The following is a 6000-nucleotide window of genomic DNA, read 5'->3' on the forward strand; positions in this document are numbered from 1 at the left end:
TACAGGAAGATGGAGGCAGCTCTGGGGTTCTGGAGAAAAGGCACAAAGGGAGTCCAGGAAGGATGGGGCTCTTCTCCCTAATCTAGGGCTTTCTCCAAGAGTGCCACCATGAGAGTACCTTGAGGCAGCTGGGGGAGGGCCTGCCAAACACCTGTGAGAAAGTGTGTTCCCTGAGGGTCAGTCCTCAGAGTGGTCCTCCTTGCTCACAAGGATGAGGATGTCTGTGCCTAGGAAAGCCACTCTTTGTTCCATGGAATGCCAAAGTTGGGACAGATCTTAGAACATGGAATGTCAGACCTGGAACAGTTCTTAGAATGTGGAATGTCAGACCTGGGACAGATTGTAGAATGTGCAATATCAGAGCTAGGAGAGGTCTCGGAATGTGGGATATGACATCTAAGAGGGACCTTGGAAGAGAGAACATTAGAACTGGAAGGAACCTTAGAACTTGTTGGGAAACTGAGTTATGCCTTCATCTGACAAATAGTAATTTGGGGCTCAGATTAGTGTGATTTCACAATTGGGGAGGGGGCGGGGATTCCCTGTCCTCTCCTGATGCAGATCCACAATTCCTTGTAACTTAAAGTCCAAGAGCAGCCCCTGAGGCCCTGAGATGGGAAGTCACTTGCCCAGGGTCTTCCTCCCTTTCTCATCTCCAACACCAGCCTTGCCTCCAGGATGTCATAGAGGCAGAGAGGAAGGAAGGCAAGAGATTTATGTCCTCTGGGAGGCTGTGAGGAGGGAGGAGTGGGAGAGTTTCTGTTTCCAGATTTCAGCTTGGGGTCTGAGCCCTAGCGACACTTCAGTTTCGTTTTTCAGGAATCCTCTGGTTCTTGGCACCCGATCTGTCTTTTCCTGAGAACGGAGGCTGGAGATCGATGTCACCGCTAGAGGGCAACAAAGCTTGGAAATCACTAATGAATCTTGGCAATGGCAAGAAACTTTAGGGTTAGAACCCACAATTTTAAAGCCGGAAGCTTGGAGCACCCTCATTGGATACATGAGGAACCCGGAGCCTAGAGAGTGGTAGTGACCCTACTAAAGTCCTGCCAGGGTAAGGAGTGTCTGAGGCAGGTTCTGAGCCTAGATCTTGGACCCCCAAGTCAAGCCTCTATCGCTATCCTACACTGCCAAAATATGTAGCCCCTCGTATAATCAGTACTGATCACACAGTCTCTCTAGCTTTCAGGGGCCTCCACGAATGGAGAAGGACCCCCTCTACTGGAAATTAGCTTATTTTGCATTAACGAAATTATGAGGGGATGGGGGCAGGTGAGGCTTAGGGGCCTGAAATTTAGACATGCCCCATTAATCCAGACAATCCATCATTCAACACCTATTATGGCACACGTAATCTGTACCTAGCTCTGGAGGAGCGTCGGACCATGAGACAGTTTTTGCCCTCAAGAAGCTGATCTATTTGTGGAGGAAATAAAAAAAATGTTGAGGGAAATAAAAAAATATTAAGATGACAGTATTAAGCTAGTACTTTAGAAAGCAGAACATCTGGGGGTGCCATAGTGCACAGTGCCAGCCCCAGAGTCAGGAAGACTGTGTTTCTGAGTTCAAATCTGGCCTCAGATTCTTACTAGCTGTTTGACCTTGGGCAAGTCACTTGACCCTGTTGACCACAGTTACATCTGTAAAAAAAGCAAACGCTCCAGTATTTCTGCCAAGAAAACACCAAATGGGGTCACAGAGATTCCTTTCAGAATGACCAGTAGTGGGAAACTCAATTAGAAATGATCCACTAAACTCTACAAAAATATTCCTGTGGGCTGCGTATTGACTTAGAAAACCATATGTTACCGGTATCTGTGTTCTATTGTATTTTCATTTTTAAAATTTATCATATTTTTTACCAATTGTATGTAATTTTTAATTACACTTTTATCATTTATTTAATATATATTTATTAGAGTTGTTTTGTTTTGTTTTGTTTTGTTTTTTTACCAGTTACATGCAAATCTGTTTGGAGCAGCACTTAAGAAAGTGTGTTACAAGATTCTGTGTCTGACACTTCTGATCTAAACCAACTCCCTCATTTTGCAAATGAGGAAACTGAGGCACAGATAAGGCAAGGTCACTTAAGTAGTGAGTAGTAGAATTCCATTGTAGATTCCATATTCAGTTTTTTTCCATTGGATTAGTCAATGAACTAGCATTTATTAAGCATTTACTATATGCTAAATCTCCTTTGCTTTCTTGCTGTTCACTCATTTCAGTCTGGTCCAACTCTCTGTGACCTCACTGCGATTTTCTTAGCAAAGATACTGGAATGGCTTTGCCATTTTCTCCAGTTCATTTTAGAGATGAAGAAACTGAGGCAAAGAGGGTTAAATGACTTGCCCAGGGTCGCACAGCTAATAAGAGTCTGAGGTGGGATTTGAACTCTGGAAGACAAGTATTTGTGACTCTGGAAGTGGTACTCTATCCACTGTAACACCTAGCTGCCCCTAGGAGTCTATATTTTGAAAGCTTTTCCTTTCAAGGAAGTTTGGAAATTGTGAATATTTGAGGATGGTGGCATCTATTAGTCAACTAGCGAGAATGTTTTGACTGTTATTATTATACCTCAAAGCATCACAGACAGAATACAACCTTGGAGTCTGGGAAACTTGGGTTCAGGACCCATCTCTAACAGATACCAGCTGTCCTTTGACCTCTTGTGTTCCAGGTAACCCTCCAAGACTCTAAGCACAGAGGAACTGCAGATATGAATTTACATGAGGAAGTTTCTACATGAGGAATTCCCCCATGGCAGTAAAATCACTCACATCTAGACCAAAAATTCCCCACACTGAGGAAACTCTAGGATTGACTCAAACATCATTGTGCTTTTTTGAATGAAGTCATAATTTGGCTACCTCAGTTTCTCTGTTTACAAAGTAGAGGTGTGGTTTTGGGAATGGGAATGCCTGTAAATGTCTCAGATGTTTCCTGGAGGTTCAATGGAAGAAGTCCTGGAATTGGAAGTCAAATGCCCTGAATTTGAATGCCAGCTCATTTCCTTACTAGCTGAGTGACCTTTGGCCAGTCATCTCTCTAAGCCTCAGTTGACCGACATGACCTCTAAGGCCCCTTCCAACTTAATAACTCTAGTCATAGAATCCTGTCCACCCAAGCTATGACTAGGGCCATTTGTCACAGGATAAAGTCGTGGTCCCAGGAGGATGAACTTCCCCAGGGAACTGAGGACTCTGAGTTTCATGGAGCAGACAGACATTCCAATCCAGTATGTCTACATGAAAGCTCTCTACCTTGTGGTCATGAGGCATTCACAGAATGAGCCAAGATGGTCTCCCCCTACAAGCCACCTCATCTCTGCTATTGAATTTCTGACAAATATCTCTTCCCTCTGTGGAATCTTCCCTGAGTCTTTCCCTCCCCCCTTTCTAATGAGCTTTCTTTTTCACAACAGTCCAATGAAGAAAATTCTAGAGGTATTATTATCCCCATTTTACAGAGGAGGAGGGCAAATGACTTGCCCAGGGTCACACAGCAAGGAAGAAGGATTTGAACTCAGATCTGCTTATTATAAATCTACTGTTCTATTAACCTTTGCTGCCTCTCCTACAATATTTTCATTTTTATTATTATATTTTATTATATATTATATGTATTATATAAAATATGATATAATCTATATTATTATACTATTTTATTAATATTACAAGTTTTCTAAACTTAACCACCTCTCAAGTTATTACCATTCACTTTCTCCTCGAATTATCTCGTCTTCACCAATATGTGGATATGATAGATTGTCTTTCTCCAGTATTATATAAGCTCCCCTGAAGGCAAGGATTAATTTGATCTTTGTCTCCCCACCACTAAACAAATGTTTATTGAATTGGATTGAGTGTCAGCTCATTTCTTTACCCTTCTCCCCACCTCATGCCAGTACCACAGGGGCAGGATCTGTGCTAGATGTATGGTGACTGCAATCTATGTAACACTGGGGCATGGTAACAATACCAGCTAGCTGCATATAGAGTATTTCTGGTTTGCAAAGCATTTTACATGTGTTACTAATTTGGACTCATGTCCAAGCCCCGTGAAATTGATGCTGCTATTAGCTTCTCTTCCACCTTCATTCTCCCTACTTGTGAATGATGATCAATGATCAATGTTGATTCTACTGGGATGAGGCAAAGGGGGGCAGAAGGAAAGCCCATCGTGGAGTATTTGGATACCGATTGGAGGTGAGGGTGGAGATAGGGAAGGGAGCTTCTATGATGATGTCTGGAACATGAATGGAAAGATGAAAGCTAGGAGGAGAGGGTTTGGGAGGGACGATCGCAGGGTCAGTTTTCCGTTGACATAGCAGCAAGTGTGGGGCTAAGACAACTGAGGGCCTTCGATAAGCCTGGCTGCCCGATAGATTTTCCCCAGTGGAAATTTCCTAGGGAACCTTGGGCTAGAGGACAGATAGGCTGGTCACCTGACCTAGGAGAGGTGCTTGAGTTTCAGGCAGGTGAGATACTCCAGATCTCCACAGAGCTCACAGGAGTTGCAGGATTCAGTCCAGATCCATACAGTACGCAACCATAGGCATTTGGGTCATTGTGCTCTGACCACTGCACCAACCCTCATTTCTGTCAGTCAATGAGCTATTTTATTAAGAACTTTATTGTTACTTACCATTTTTATTTATATTATTACTTATTATTTTATTATCATTATTACTTTATTAAATGCCTACTATGCGCCAGGCACTGTGCCAAGCCCTGGGGGTGCAAAGGGAAGGCAAAAAACAACCCCTGCCCTCAAGGGGCTCTCAGTGTAATGTACAAACAAGGTATATACAGGAGGAATTCGAAGTATTCAGTGTAGGAAAGATATTAACTAGCATCTTGTCACAGTCGGAGACTTTCCGAATTGGGGACTTCTTAGGAAGCATCATATGGTGTAGTAAAGATGGTTTTGAATTCGGTTCCATTTGACCTGGATTTTAAGTACCAGTTCTGTTACCTGTGTGACCTTGGACAAGTCACTTGCTTACCTTAGTGTTTTAAATTTCTTAAAAAGTAGAAATTAGACAGAATGATCTAAAAGGTCTTTTCCTGCTCTAAGATTCTATGGACAACTAGTTCAGGGGTTCTTAAACTGGGGTCCATGAACGCCCCCCTGCAAGGGATATATTTTAGGGATCTATGAACTTGGATAGGAAAAAGTAATTTTTATTTCGATATGATTGACTTCCTTTGTAATTGTATGCACTGTATTTTATCTGTTGAAAAACATTATTCCAAGAAGGGGTCTGTAGACTTCAGCAGATTATACCAAAGGGATCCATGACTCCCCCCAAAATAAAGGATTCTTGCTCTAGTCAAACTTTATAGTTCAGGAACTAAAGACCAGGCAAGATGGAAGGATTCAGGGCTGAAAGGGACATTAGAAGGAATCTACTCTAACTTGCTTATATTACAGATAAAGAAACTGAATCCCAGAGAGAAATTAGTGTTCAAATTTGTCCAAAGTAAATGACGAAGGTAGGATTTCTATGTAAGTCTTCTGACTCCAAAGCTTATGCTCCTCCTACCATATCATTTTCCAGTTAATTCACTAAAATTTGGCCAAAGGTTATAGTAGGACTGGACGAAGCAAAAACTGGAACCCAGGTCTGTCTGATTACCAGTCTGGGGGCTTTTCTATTACAACTCAGGTGTCCTTCTTTCTACAGCACAATTTGGAATATCTTGCTTTCACCTGGCCAGGGGGGAGGAGGGAAAGGAGGGAGAAAGGGAGGAAACTCTGTCCCCCAAAGTTCAGAGGAAAATTTGCTCTTCCTTTTCCATAATGGAACCCAGAATCCATCAGTTTGCTTGACTGCTACTTGGGTGAGATGGAAGTCAATAACTTTGTTTCTTTTCATAAAATAGAAGACTGCCAAGCCTTAAAAATCTTCCCTGTCTCTGTATCTTAAGTTCCTCCAGGCCTTACCCTCTACTCTGTTGCTGTATCCTCCAGATACTTTGCGTTGTCATTTGATCTACT

This window comes from Notamacropus eugenii, chromosome 1 (assembly GCF_028372415.1).
Source record: "Notamacropus eugenii isolate mMacEug1 chromosome 1, mMacEug1.pri_v2, whole genome shotgun sequence".
Classification (NCBI taxonomy): domain Eukaryota; kingdom Metazoa; phylum Chordata; class Mammalia; order Diprotodontia; family Macropodidae; genus Notamacropus; species Notamacropus eugenii.